This window comes from Schistocerca americana, chromosome X, assembly GCF_021461395.2.
Source record: "Schistocerca americana isolate TAMUIC-IGC-003095 chromosome X, iqSchAmer2.1, whole genome shotgun sequence".
Taxonomy (NCBI): Eukaryota; Metazoa; Arthropoda; class Insecta; order Orthoptera; family Acrididae; genus Schistocerca; species Schistocerca americana.
The window spans coordinates 625058645-625074983 of NC_060130.1; the positions used below are offsets into that span (position 1 = coordinate 625058645).

A 16339-nucleotide genomic window follows, 5' to 3' on the forward strand; every position below is an offset into this window, starting at 1 on the left:
GTTTAATCACTGTAGACTTCCATTAGTTTGGCATCCAACAGTCTGGAATGCCTCATGGTCTGTCACCATCCCAGGTTTGGAACCACTTAGAAGTGTTCACTATGCCTCTGCTACTGTTCTAGCCTGCATCACATAGGAGGGTGCTTCCACACATAGAGATTGAGTAATAGGGTAGTGTACATTGTATGAGTTCTGCACATGTATGGTGGCAGAGAAAGGGCAAACAAAGTCCCCATTGCCAAATTGTGTTCCTGCAGACAACAATCGGGTTCATTTGCCTATGGTGCAACATATTATACTGTCAAATCTATGAGGGGAAAAATAAATTTTAAAACTGATTTTGAGCAACTGTCTACATGAGAGAAATTTTACTTCATACCTTGTCATTGCATCCAGTGCTCCATAGCAATAGTCCACATGATGTCAAGAGGCTTGAACAGCTGACACAGCTTTATGAAGATATTAGATACAATTTTCCTCAAAATAGCTATTGTCTAATGACTGGTTGAAATAATTGTCATTTACTGTGATTTGGACTGTATTATAAGTAAATAACTAATGCACACCAACATTAACTTCAAACTGACAACTGCTTCTGCTCCATATAATTTTTTAAAAATGTGTATGATGCATGTATGTAGTTGTGTTTGACTATAGTTAAATGTAAATCACTGTGCGTAAAAATGAATACTGGTAGCAAAGACTAGTGCAAAAGGCTATTGTAAAAATTATCAGTATGTATCATATTTTTCACTGTCAATGAGCATTATGAGTGCAAACTAACTTGGTCAATGTTACAATGAGGGACAGCATTTGTGATGCATTGAACAAGGAAACAATTAACTGTTTTCTGTCAATAACTAGAGGTAACGCTGACTGATAAAGTAAAAAATCAGTGATATCTTGACAGTTAACCCTCTCTGTCATTTTAAGGCATTTTCCAATTTGTGGCTTGAAAATGACAGGGAAAAAATTGTCAAAATATTGGAGTTTTTGACTATTTTATCCAGCTGCATTCTCATAAGTAATTAGAGCATCCAACATGCAAGGAAAAGCTTAATTTCTCCTCGGGCAATATGTAGAATCCTAAGTCTGCATACGTCATAGGATACAGATTCATAACCAATGAAGGCAATTTATGTGTTGACAAACACATTTCTTAAATCATGAGTCTTTAAAACCAAGAAGTATTATTACTATACTTTTTTCCAAAGTCTACGTCACTGCTATCTGGGTCGATGTTCAAACCATCTGTTAGTAAATTTAGGATGAGAGGTTCAAGCTTATATTCATCTTCATCTCCCTATCAAAGTCTTGTTTCTGAAGATTTTCAGTGTGCTGCACAGTGTGTGCCCATGCTGAAAGAAGATGTTATCTATTGCTTCATGAACTAGCCTTTCAGTGTTATCAGAAGTGATTTTGTTTTTCACCTACATAGCCTTTAACTTGTGCCCAATTTAATTGTGTCAGAGTATACTGACAGTGGTACATGGGTAAACACAAAACTGTAAGCATATTCACATGCAAGAAAGTCAGATTTGTATGTTCTTTTGTGTGACTTGTGTAAATTAACGAACTGCAGGAGTTTAACATGAGGCTGGCTTTTACAGTGCTGACTGTTTTTAATTTTGAACCAGAGCACAATATCTGTGTTCCTGGCGTTTTGTTTTCTCTGTAACAGCTGAATGGTAACTGGCATGGTATATACAATGACTGACTTCGAAGCAAGATATGGCAAGAACTGTTCAGTGAACCACTTCTTGAAACTGACAATGTTCATTCTGAATGGTAGTCACTGCTGCTTTTCTCACACCTAAATACAAGTTTACTTTCAGTAACAAAACCAGAATAAGAGCCAGCATGCAGAATAATTTTCCCAGAATCTTTTCCTAAGACAAACATTAAAAAACCAATATTGCAACAATTAGATAGCGTATCGTAAAAATGGTTTAGTGGAGTATGCTCAAAAGGAAAGCTCCTAATGTGGCCAGTGATTAATTAAAAGGGAAAGAAATTCAAACAAGATTCAACTATTGCAGAAAGTGATGCAATTTTTGTGATGGTTTGTTCAGAAACTTTTAAGTTTTGGCATAGAGTTAAAATACCTGATTAACTAGAGAAACGCTTTCAGCAAACCAAGACTCCGCAGAAAAATACAAATACAAATTTGAAGAAATAATCACAGATAATAACCTAGCAACTGACCAGCTTAATAATGCTGATGAAACAGGACCACTATGGCAGTGTGATTACCAACATCTACTCTAACTGGTGGAGGTGAAAAGATGGCTAAAGGGTTTAAAAAGAAAACGAAAGACCGAGTGACGGTTTTGCTATGTACTAATGCACCTGGAAGTGACTGAATGATTCCTTTTGTAATTGGTAAATCTGAAAAACGTGTCAGACATTTAAGAATGTTACAAACTTGCCTGTTCATTATGACGCTCAATCAAATGTGTGGATGACTACCATCCTTTTCAAAAACTGGTTTTTTATTATTTTGTGCCATGGCGCAAGAAAGCTTCAAAATAGTTTACCAGTAGACAGCAAAGCCAACCTTCTTTTGGACAATTGTAAAGCACATCCACCAGTAGCTGAGTTAGTTTCTGGAAACTTATTTGCTATACTTCTCCCACATAATGTTACAGTACTGATTCAACAAATGGATCAAGGGGTAATCCAGAACTTTTAACATTTTCATAGAAGCTCTTTCATTCATGGCCTGTTAAATACTGAATGTGATGTAACTGAGTTTAAAAAAATGTTTAGTGTACAAGATGCCATCTATGCTGTTGCACTGTCCTGGCCTCAAGTACAAAAAGTTACTTTACAATCAGTGTTTGTATAGATACCAGCATTCTGGAATATTCAACATTTGTATAAAACGCTGTACTCTCTATCCAAGAGGTCATTCCTGTTGTGCCTCTGTGTTGGTGTCAGCAATAAATGTGCTTTCAGTTCTAACAATAGGATCATCAGAGCTTCTAATCATGGATTTTGATGACACTTGAATATGTTGTAGAGGGACCTGTCCTAAGTACCTGGTTAGGAGTAGATTGTCAGATGGTCCCTAGCTCCCAAGAGAATTGATGAAGTTTTATGTGTATCTCACATGGCTCGACCAACCAAGTATAGCACAGTGGCTAAAATAGTCATTTTTGCCATTGACATTTTACTAATAAATCAAGCATTACAGCAAACTTCCTTCAAATGTCTTCCATTTGTTGCACAATAGATTACAAAATCATCTTACCTGCTATCACTTTCTGTGTTAGAACAGAATTTCAGGTCGTAGTTATTGTAGAAGCAACTGAAATACAAATTTTAGAACACCATGCACATTTACAAAAGCTACTCCCTTGCAGGCAGCTGGATGTTTCAGAAGAGGTACCGGAAAAAACACAGTTCATTTGAAATGAAAAAGATTTTCTTTCTTTGATCAACTTCAGTGCAAACCATACATATTTGACCATCCCTGTGAAAGCATATGCACTAAATTGATGCAAAATATTGCCTCAAAGTGATTTCTCTGTTAGTCTAGCAAGTTGGAAGAATTTTGAACTTTTCCATGAAAATTTTAACCTGAGTGTAAAAGTAAATATCAGAGGGTGGGATAATTGGCACTGATGTGAGTCCATACTGCAAGCTTTTTAACCATGAACCTTAGCCATTACACTGGCTTTGTCAGAATGCAACTAAAATTACAGGCATAAGAGGTGTGCAAAAAACTTCATCATCGATTTTTTTTAGAAAGTATTGGCTGTTGTGTGAAAAACTGCTGGCCAGGAACGCATAACATGTCCTTCTACACCATACCTTAGACTCATCAAAATCCGTGATTAACAAGTCAAATGGTCCCCTTGTAAGTATTGTACTTCATTGACAAAACTGTGTATGGATTTGGACATGATTGTAATTTTGACATGATATTGTTTGGTGTAGATGCCAGGTACTTCAAAACATCATAATGGCTCCAATCAGGCAATATAAAAGCTGTTGGCTACATGGACATAAACTGGAATACAAGCAGCACATAATTCCTAAGATTCCTTTATTCAGGAGACAGATAGATTCCAAAACAGCAATAAGTCAGCTGCACATCAGGCACTCATCAGTGTTTCCCAGATACACCAGTCAGGAGCTGACAAAATGCCTGATTGACTGAGTGATTGAGTGACCAAATACAACAGTTGGGATGACATGATGTGTGTGGCAAATGTGTACTTTTACTTGGATGGCACAGCTGAGCAATGGTTTGATAACAATAAACAGAACCTCAACAACTAGGAAACATCCAGACTAAACTGCAGGAAATATTCAATGGCAATAAGTAACAAGTCCACTTAGTGGAAAAACAATTGAAGGACAGAGCATAATGTTGGAGGGAATGACATAGTCATACATAATGTTTTGGCTTTATGGTAGGCTACGTCATAATTCTGAATATGATAGAAGCCAACAAAATCTCACAATTGATGTTGCAGAAGACATGTACCAAGCACTTTTGGTAAAGCCTGTCACAATAATGGAGGAATTCATCAAAGGGTGCAACTGAATGAAGGAAATGCAACAGAAAGTAGTATAACAGAAATATGAAAGAGATATAACCAAATGTGGTCCCTATGGCAACTATGGAAGACCAACATAAGCTCACCTCTCGCATATGCTGGATAATAATGGAAGAGATACAGCTGTATATGGCAGCCAGAAATGTCATGGGTACACAAAAAACAGCGGTCATGAATGTTGAACCATATTTTTGGAGATAACTTTGAATTTTGAAGAAGACGTGTATCAATATTGGGGACCAAGTCCACCACCAATTGGACAAGCCATGAAGAACAGGCTTGGCCAACTCACATTTATGCCATAACCATCAGATGACAACCCAGCCTCTGACCAGTGCTGGTAAAACCAACTCCTCCACCAATTTCAGCATACCATAGAAAAATGGACATTTGGGGGTTGGAGAACAACATGCTGGGATGTTTCCACTGTGGGAACCTTGGACACATATACTACTGTGGAGATAGAGAAGACAAGTGTTTGACACCAATTACATCAAAAGGTGTCAACCATTACAACATTCTTATTCATGCCAGTTGACAGCAGACAATTATAGCTGACCTGTGGGATGAAGTCCATTGATGTACTATGGATGTGATAACTCCTCAACATTCTGTAGCTGTTCCTTGACACCACATAGAGATACCAGCCACTCAGCCAGTCATGGCATTCAGGAAAATTAGGTGAGGCAACCATCTATGGAGGTGAGGCTGTGATGGATGAAAATTCTCCATGGACGACTGACACCAGAATTTCAGGAAAGCTCATTGGGACATCATTGACAGCCATCCTGTCTGAGCACTAGTCAATTCATGGGCTTCTTTTTCTGTAATATCAGAAGCTTATCATCAGCATCTATGGAAGACAGATGTTTCACCACACATAAAAAATTGTGCTGAAGGTGGCAAAAGGTAAATATGTCCAGCCAACAGGAACATATATTGCAAGAATAACTATCAACGTCAGAGCACTGCCTTTCAAATCTGTCGTTTCAGCAGGAATGTAGTCACGATGTTATTCTAGTATGCAGCTTCCTACAGTTACTAGTAACACAAATTACAGTCATCAGTAGAGTCTCAGTTAAACTATGACACTTTTGTTGATTGCAGAAAAACTATTCAGGCTCACAAAAAATGTACATTCCAGCAACGACTGTAAGAATTGTAGGTGGTCAAGGAGAACTTCGGATCACTAATTTTCTCAGGAAGCCACAACTCATTGCTAAAGGTCTTTGCATCAGGACAGCTGACCCAGTGTAGGAAAGGACAGTGCCATACACAAAGGATTGTGCTCCATTACCACAACAAACAAAGCAGGGGAGGAAGTTACTGTCAAACTGTCAATAAGATCTGGCCTGACTGAGTAACAACATCAGTGAATGATAGCCATTCTATGTGAATTTTTGGAAGCTTTTTTTAAGGCAGGGGTGGAGAAAAGACAGACCAAGCACTCCATAGTAGAGCACAGTATCAACACTAGTGATCATTCAACAATTAGCCAGCACTCGTATAGGTTGTCACCAGCTGAATAATGGATAATCCAGAAGAAAGTGGAGAAGATAGTGCAAGATGACATCACTGAACCTTCAGAGAATTCTTGGTCCTCTCCTGTGAAGAAGAACGATGGCACTGACTACCAATGACTGAATAAAATCTTGAAGAAAGGTGTCTATCCACTGTTGCATATTGACGACACCCAAGACTGCTTGAAAGGAGGAAAGGATTTCTCAACTATGGACATGCATACAGGGCACTGGCATGTCAAGGTTGATGAAGCTGACCAAGAAAAGACAGCCTTTGTAACTCCTAATGGCCTCTATGAATTTACAGTTATGCTATTTGGACTGTGCAATGGTCCAGCTGGCTTTGAACACATGATGGACAGCCTTAATTACTGCAGGAAGACGGCAAATTTTTCTGGAACAAGATGCAAGGAAGATCTTTGCTTGTCCTTAAGGAGGCACTGATACTTTCTCTATTTCTAGCACTGTATGATGAAAATGCTGAGATGGAAGAAATGCTTTGGATTTTGAGCAAGAGCAGTTCTGCTCAAACAGTCCAAGGGTATACTGCCAGTTCATTGTGTCCAACGGGCACAATATTTCGGCAATCAGACATGTCGCCATCATCAGGTGCACTGATGAACTGTTTGAGCAACAAATACGCCAGGAGAAACTGAAGAATCACAAGAGCAGTTCTAATACAAACTCAGGAAGGTGCTGAAATGCTGACGGCTTATGGTTCCATTATACTCTCCGCGTCTGAGAGAAACCACCCTACAACCAAGAAAAAGTCCCTTCTTTGGGCCATCAACAAGTTCCAGGCATATTTATGTAGCAAACCATTCACTATTGTGACAGATAATCATTCTCTCTCCTGGCTGAGTAACCCAATGCATCCATGAAGTCAGCTGGCACAATGGTTACTGAGGGATCGGGAGTGTGACATCACAGTGGTATACAAAAGCAGATGAAAACACAAACACCAAATTTCAAGGAATCATTTGACAGAATACAGCAATGTGCATGAAATCTCAATCATCACTGCATTAAATGACATTGCTACTGTTCAGAGGGAAGATCCAGCACTTTTGAAAACTATAGAAGCTATGAAGAAGGAGGAACTGACCAAAGGAGAATTCTGATTATTTAACAAAGCACTCTACAAGAAGAACTATGATCCAATGGGCAGAAATGGTTCCTTATCATCCTAGCAAACTTATGCTGAGCCTCCCTGAAGTTTTTCTATGGCACTCCAACACCTACTCACCTTGGATTTGTGAAGCACATACCCCAAATACCTTCAGGGCATGTACTGTCAATCCTGCCTGCATTAGCACTGTTCCATCAAATTGAAGTTGGCCTCTTCTGGAGCTTCTCAAAACCAACAAATGGGAATTAATCTATACTAGTCTGCACTGCATATTTTATCTGCTACACTCTGACTAAAGTTGTGCTGAGTGCTGAAGATCAGTATTAGAGGTAGTTTCACGTTGTGACATCCACCACAGAATGACAACTACCCACCATCCACACACAAATGGCCTAACAGAATGTTTTAATATGAGGGCATGTTGAAAAATAATGCCTCCAAATTTTTTATCTGATAACTCTTAAAGCTTTTTTAAATGAAAGAAAATTTATAAACATCCTACATCATTATTCTCTGTGTCTACATATTTATTTCTCAACATAGTAACCTGATGATGAACACATTTCTCCCACGGAGAGAGGCCAGTTTGTTGATACTACCACTGTAGAATGTTTGACTTTTTTGATCACAGTCTCACCTCTGCTTCTACTGCTTCATCAATACCAAAGTGAAATCCTCAAAGCCATTCTTTGAGTTTACAATTTGACTGGGACCAAGTGGGGACCATATAGAGGCTGATTGATAACAGTGAACCTGAAGTATCAAAATGTTGCTGATGTCATACCACTCATGAGTGATCTAGCATTGTCATGCTGAAGCAGAGAGTGTTCCATGTGTGGACAAATTTTGTGAGTTCATAACTCTATTATAGCAAGCTGTTTCTCACACATTAACATCAATACATTACAAAATGGTTCAAATGGCTCTGAGCACTATGGGACTCAACTGCTGAGGTCATTAGTCCCCGAGAACTTAGAACTAGTTAAACCTAACTAACCTAAGGACATCACAAACATCCACGCCCGAGGCAGGATTCGAACCTGCGACTGTAGCGGTCTTGCGGCTCCAGACTGCAGCGCCTTTAACCGCACGGCCACTTCGGCCGGCAATACATTACACACTGCCATGTTACACACTATAGTTTGGACCTCTGTAGTGGCAGAGGGTTGCAATTTGTGTCAGCGGAGCAAGAAAGTAAGCTGAGTAATATGTATAACATGTAATACCTCTACCGATTTTGATAACAGAATGAAAAATTTGGAGACATTACTTTCAGCACACCCTTTTAAGACACTGGCAGATATACTCTTGATGTATGTTGATGTTGGAACAGAGAGAATGGGATACAATACTGCCCATCATGATTTTCACATACAAAACAGTGAAGCAATGCACTACAGGCTTCACACCAATCTTGCTGCTTCATCATTTCTTTTGAACTGGATGATACTCACAGCAACTATGTGAAACACCTAATCACCAGGATCAAAGAAGCAAGACAGCTGGCTCACATACGAACTGTGGATGCCCAGGAGAATTAATGAAAGTGCTACAATGCTAAGCACCAATCAGTGATATATAGCTTGGGAGACATGGTTTGAATATGTACTCCTGTGAGGAAACTAGAACTATTAGAAATGTTACTCAAGTGCTACTTTGGTTCTTACCTTCTTTGTTGCTTGTTGGACATCGTATATAAAATTGAGGATTATGACCCTTCATGAAGGAGACAAGAGCACAGAGACATTGTGCGTGTCTTTCGTATGAAGCTCCACTCCAGTCCAGAGGCACAGGTCGATGATGGGGGTTTCAAGGAAACTAAAAACCACTTGGCTGTCATGAAGCATTGAGAGTAGGGGCTGTCTTCAATTCTCATAATACTGAAGAGGATTTAACAACATAACCAGAACATGAAGATCTGCCAGCTCCACCATACAGAAGGCCATTGACAAGAACTTGATGCTGAGTGCTATAGCTGGGGCTCCAATGAGAATTTTTGAAACAATGGGACACTGTTGCTCCAGGAGAGGGACCAATGCCCCAAGATATGATCTATGCAGTGTGGTGTTGTGGTTAGACTTACTAGTCAGTATGCTTTGGGTTGGCAGTTCTTACCTGAGCATCAACAACTTTTTGTTATTCAGTATTTATCATATTTGGAACATTTTTTTACTGCCTTGTGTTTGTAATTTTAGTTAATTTGGAATACTCAATGTTTGTGTAAATACCAGCATTCTGGAATATTTGATGTTTGTATGAATAGCTGAACTCCCCATCCAGGAAGTTAGTTCTATTATGTCTGTTCATTGGTGTCAGTAATAAATGTGCTTTCAGTTCTAAGTTTTGTAGTTCATTGATGATCCTGCCTTCAGATTTGGTCTTGACTATGGTTTTGACATGACAATATCTGCCCGGTGTTCATATTTATGGCATGTGACAAAATACATTTTGCAAATGCTATGCTATTTCATTTATTTGTTAATCAGCTGATGTGCACCTTCAAATTTAATTTTTTTTCAAGATTTGGGTCTAAACATTGTTTGCCTCTGTGATCTATTCATTGCAAGTTGTTTTCTATTTCCCCATTTTGATAATTTATGTCCAGATTGCATCACCTGGGTTTTAGAGACATTACGTTTTAGTTGATTTTGATGGAGCCAACATTCAGGTTCTTCTAAATTATTTCTGACATTTTCTGTAATTTTTGGGGATTTCATTTTCATCTGCAAATAAGACTGAATTAACATTAATAGTTACATATAACAGGGACAATGTTGAACCATGTACAACTCCTTACGATTTTTTTTCTGATAGACTAATAATTTGCATAAGGTGTCTTCACAACAAGCTTCTTGTAAGGTCTCTGATTTCTCTTATGAAACATTATCAGAGTACATGATTCCTTTACGCACAGCATTGGCCACTAAAAGTGTGAGAGAATTCCTCTTCAAAAACACCACCCACCACTCCAGTGGGGAAGATTTTCTCTTCCCCTCCACCCCTCCCCCCATTTTTCCATTTCATCCTGTATGTTACATGTGTGTTGACTAAGAGATATGACTGCATAATTATAAATTCCATGTTCTACCAAAGTAATTATCAGCTCTCCAAGCTGTTGTCAGCTTTTGAGATCTTTGAGCTGATACTTCTAATTCAGCAACTTCACAGTGATCTGGAAACAGTATGCACCCGGTTCCAGTCCTCACTCCAAAGGAAAATCTCTGGTGATTCGAGAAACTGGCTCCAGGCTCTGCACATGGCAGTCAGACCAGCTGACTTCTCAATTGCAAAGGCACACAAGAAACAATACAGCTGTTTTTATACTTGGAAGGGGGGGGGGGGGGGGGAAGATGCTGCTTCAACTACTTTGTATTTCATGACAAAGAAGCAGTTTGTGATTTGTCTAAGGCATTTGATTTTGTGGAGCATGATATTCTCTTAGAAAACATTAAATTTTATGAAACTGATAGTTTTACATAGATTTGAGTTATGTTTAACAAAAATAATGCAATTTGTGCTTAATAATTTCGTTAATGCTGTAATTTTAGTTACTCAGAGGAAATCATGAACCATCAAACAAAACTAATTTCAAATCCAGTTCTGACCTGGTGCAGCTAGCTTCCTTGCTCACTTGCAAGCTCATTATTTACCCATTTTGTGTCAAGTGGAGATGGAGTTAGCACAGCAGCAAAAGGCATTCTGTGTTCTACATTTCATGTTTTGCAGCAACATTTGTTTTTCAAACCATGCAAGATTCCATTGGTACAAACCCTTCATGCATCTATGCAGTACTCTGTGCTACGCCTACCTCCACCCGTGCCCTAGAATTTTAATTTCCCTCATCCTGCACCTACACCCTCTTCTCTGCAGTCTCCCCTACTGCTGTACAAATTTGTGGTGAAGCAAATAAAGTTGATGAAGAAAGTATGAACAGCTGGTTGTATGAATTCAACTGAGTGAGGGAAAAGTATGCCTCATGTGATGCGTTTAACATGGATGAAACTGGATTTTTCTACAATCATTTTCCAAATCACACCCTGGGGATCAAAGGTGATAAGTGTCACGTGTCATGTGTGACTGTTGCACTGTGCTGTAATGCTGATGGCAGTGAGAAGTTTCACCCCTGGGTTATTGGTAAATCCAAGAAACCACATTGTTTTAAAAACATAAATATGGACACTTTACCTTGCATCTACTCTCACCACAAGAAAGCTTGGATCGATGGCACATCATTTCGCATGTGACTTCTTTGTTTCAACATCGAATGGTTGCTCAAAATAGACATGCTCTTCTTACATTGGACAGATGTACTGCCCATAACATTCATGATATGAACCTATCCAACATAAAGGTTCAGTTTTTTCCACCCAACGCCACAAGCTGCTTTTAGCCTTTGGACCAAGGCATAATCTCTCTCTCAAAAGATAGCTTATCATAAGTGACTTGTAAGAGCTGCAATTTGTGCTGCTGAAAACAATAGTACAACCCCAAATTGGAATCTGCTTGACGCAATAAAACTCATCGCAGCAGCCTGGAACTCTGTATTGTCACATCATATAGGGAAGTGCTTTAACAGAGCTTGGAGACATAGCAACACTGAAGATGTCCACGAGTTAGAAGATGCCACTTCACCTGGTGAATGGACAGTTCTGCAGGATGTTGCGAACCCTGGAATTAGTTTTGAAGAATTCATTAGTGTAGACGATGATGTTGCCATATGTGCTTCTGTGGAATCGGGTGTGCCAAGAGCTGTGAACGAGGTGCAAGAAGGGCCATTAGAAGAAAGTGAAGAGGAAGAGAATACAGATCAGGAGATGTTTACAGCCCTGGACTGTTTAGAAGATTTCGCTTCAACATCTGACGTCACTGCTGGGTGTAGGGATGCTATCATTACAACTGGTCGTGAAATTACAAAATATGATCGTTCCCATGAACGTCAGTGAACCATGACCAAATTTTTTCCAAAAAAGTAACGTACATAATTTGTGAGTACTTGTAATTTTACAATCACCTTATAGTGTTATAAGTCTACAATAACGAGATTGACAGTGTAGTGTATTACACATTAGTGTACTGCTGTACATGTATACTTATTAAAATCTGTGTTTTTCACATAACATGAATTTTTTAACACGAACTCCTGATTTTTCGGTCCCTTTGGATTTGTGTTAATGAGGTTTTACTGTGTATGATGTGATCAGTTCATGCTGCAATCAGTTATGACACCCAAGAACTTTTTCTATTGCCTGTGTTTCACATTGAATGGTTAGTGCTCATCTACACTAATACATCTCACTAAATCCATGAGAAATTTGTTAATAAATCCTTGAAGATTTTTCGTGGGTGTGACCATCAATCAGAATGTTGGCATCATTTGCAGAAATGGTAAAATTTCAGTGTATGTTTCTGCATTGTGGTATGTCATTTATAAATATCAGGAACAGTAAAGGACCAGGAACTAATCCTCATAGCACTGCACAGTTGATGATTTTCAACTCTGATGAAGCGAAGCTACTACAAAAATTGTCTACACTATCTAATAACACTTTCTGCTTCCTATTTTTGAAGTGTGGCTGAAGCTATCTATTTGATGTATCACTTATTTCTAAAAGGTTAGTTTTCTGTGATAGTATTTGATGATCTACAGTGTCAAAGGCTTTTGACAAGACACAAATCAATTCTGTTGTCACCATTTTGCCATTTGGGGATACCAAGACTTTATTTATAAAAGCATAGAGTGATTGTTCAGTTGACAGGCCTTTTCAGAAATGAAATTGGCATTTCCTGAGGATATTAAATCTCTCTAGATGTTACAAAATCACTTCTCACATGAGCTTTGTCCAATATATTTGAAAAATCTGTCAGAGGGGATTTTGGTTGTTGATTTGAAACATCAATTTTGGTCACATTTCTTCGTGAAGGGTTTCACAAGAGTAATTTAAGTCTGTCAGGAATAGTTCCTTGTTGTAAGGATGCACTGAAAGTATGATTCAGCACATCAGTTATAGAATTAATTTCAAGAGATTGTTAGAAATGTAATCTACTTCAGTGGAATTTTTATTTTTCAGAGAAATGATTGTTCTTTCAATTTAAAATATTGTGTCAGTGCTAATATGCATTTCACAGATATTTACTGATTTATTTATGGCTCATAACAAGTAATTTTACATGTATGTCATAATTAACTATGTGTAATTTTTTATAGTTACAAATGACAAATATTTTACAGTATACTACAATTACTATACTTGTTTCTAGCACAGGACTGTCTCCTACATTATTATTCATGTTAGATCTAAGTTATAGGGGCATTTTTTTGATAAGCCAACAAATTATTAAAAACAGCTCCTTTGACAGAGGGACTTTTTGTTGTTAAAGTTAATCTTCCATTAAACAGGTTTTTGTACCTTGTATCTTGGTTGTGAATTCCCATGCTTGTGTTTATGACCTTAGTAGCTTCTTTCACTAGGATAATGTTTTCCAGTGTAAGACTCAAATTTTCATTAACGGAACCCTATTGGTTCTGACACTGACGAAAAGTGTTTGCTGAAAAATGAATGTATCATTCTTCCACTTAAGCTGTTATTTACTTAATTTCTTTTAGGTTCTTTTAGGTTAGGTTAGGTTAGTTTTTTTCATTTCACAAATAGTTTTGGCATTTTAAGCCATTATCCAGAGTTTGAGTCAGAAAAAGATACCTTATGTATGGCAGTGTATTTACCTGTAAACTACTTGTGAGACAAAGGAAAAATTAAAATAAATAACAGCTCAAGTGGAAAAATGATGCATTCATCTAATAATTGAAGAAGATGGTTGTTAAAATATTGGCTTTTTTTTTCATGCCTGCATACAAGATTACCTTCATGTTTGCTTTTGAAGTCCTCTGAAGTTCTTTTATTCTTGCTTGTCTTCCTTCTAACTACATGGTAAATTTAATGATTGATAAAAACCATCACAGGAGTTTTGCTTCTAAAAATTTTTATAGAAAAACTTCTTCAAAGAGGGAAGAGAATTCATTTACAAATGTATTACATTCACCATGTAGACCAGCTTCAATCCATTTACAAAAGTTTATGTGTAAGGATTTCCAGTGAGTCTCCATTCATTAGATACATACTGTCACGCAGGGTGAGGAGTTACTCATCATGATCAGATAGCTCACTGAAAACTGAGGTGACACTAAAGCTATGGCACACACTTACACTTCTAAACATGCTGTCTGTCAATGTCTGACTCTCAGAATTGATACCAGTGGCAAGTCAACTACTGATATAAGATTATACCAATTCGTTGTATATTGAAACTCTACTTTGTTGTCACTCAAAAAGATTACATTAAAATCCCTATGGAAATAAAGCAAATAATAGTAATTCTATTTGAGTCAGAAAGACTCTAAAGTTAGCCCCAGATTCCCTGTAAATTGTCACCACTATTACTGTGGCAGTCCATGTTGTCTCTACTGCACAAAATTAAAACTGTTGCTCTAAACAGTTATTCTTCACATTTATAGATCTAAATATTACATTGTTTTTAAGAAATATAATTACATTGCCTCTTTCCTTGCTGTCCTGAAAGTAATGGCTAGGAATGTTATAATTCTCTAAATGGAACATTTCATTTCCATGTGTAATATCGTATTTTGAAAAGCCTTATATGTAAGCATTATTTATACAGGTTTTTTTTTTTCATTTAAGTAACTCCTAACCAATCCACATTAATCCTAAGTCTCCTTATATCCTGATGAAAGGTATTCATGTTGTGCTGGCTGATTATCATGTTACTCATATTGTGGGCTTTTACTTCTTCCTGCCAGTAATTAAAAAATTCTTAAGATCAAAGAGGTGTACTACTTTCCATGTTACTGCCATTCCATGTGCTTTCTATATGATTGGTGCATTTTCTTCTGCTTTTGCTTCTTCTGTTAGAGATGATGTAGTTGTTGAGCTCCCAGTAGTTGGTGGACAAACTGACTACTGTGGGTTCTGTTGTGACATTGCCACGAGATTTAAAAGTGCCGCTATGTCAGTACGCTAACACGGCGATAGAGGCGCTCCGCAGCCCGGCCGAGCGCGGGAGCACCACCTGTCTATGGACAGCGCCGGCCGCATGTCACGGCACGGCAGTCTAATGACAGATACGGAGTGAATAGCATGTAACCCGCTATTGTTCCTACTTTGTCTATCCACGCAATTTATTAGTGATTAAAGATTATAAGGCATTTTGGCGACGAGGTCGGATATTTTTTTTTTTCCCTACGTTGTGGCATTGTGTGTTCGTGTCGGGGCCGACATGGAACAGCTTCTGCAAGCGCTCATTGAACAACAAACACAGCTGACGGCTGCTATTCAGGCCCAGCAAACACAGCTGACGGCTGCTATTCAGGCGTTGTCGACGTCGCTCACTCATCATCTGTCTTCCTCTTCTCCGCCTCCATTCCCTCCTTACGACGAGGCCGCTGAAGACTGGGAGGATTATGAGAAGCGTTTGCGGCAACACTTCTTGGCTTTTGGTGTTGTCGACGCTCCTATGTGTAAGTCGTTATTTCTATCTTGGATTTCCCCACGGATCTATCAGCTGCTATCTCAGTTAGCCCCTCTGCGGGAACCTGCCTCTCTGTCCTTCCAAGAAATGTGTGAATTATTGTCTAACTATTACCGAAAAAACACCCACATCGTTGCCGCCCACTTGGTGTTCTACCGGTGTCGTAAACAGCCCCATCAATCTTACCAGGCTTGGGCGGCGCAACTACACGGTCTGAGTAGGAAATGTCAGTTTGTCACGGACACTCATCATGAGTCTTATGCTGATTCAATGGTTCGGGACGCTATTCTACGGCTTGCTCCTGATAAAGAAGTTCGGCAACGTGCCTTACAACTGCCAAACCCGTCGTTGTCGGAAGTTCTCAGCATCGCTCAATCTTTTGAAGTGTCTCACGCTGCTGGTGTGCAAATAGACGCGTGGTGTGATGTGGGCGCTGTACAGACAACTTTCGACGCGGACAATTTGCCTGTTTCACAGGGTAACGACGATGTGGCGGAGGTTCACTCGCATCAACAACGTCACGTTGGGCCACCACGCTTGCAGCAAAAACAGCAACCACAGAAGCAGGTTCGTTCTGCACT

General features: G+C 38.7%; 1 protein-coding gene across 1 annotated transcript in view; it reads left to right on the top strand.

The window, feature by feature from the left end:
- The window catches only part of LOC124555753 (hemicentin-1-like), an 817128-nt gene that overhangs the window by 267659 nt on the left and 533130 nt on the right, over positions 1-16339 (top strand). The gene's annotated exons all lie outside the window — the stretch shown is intronic.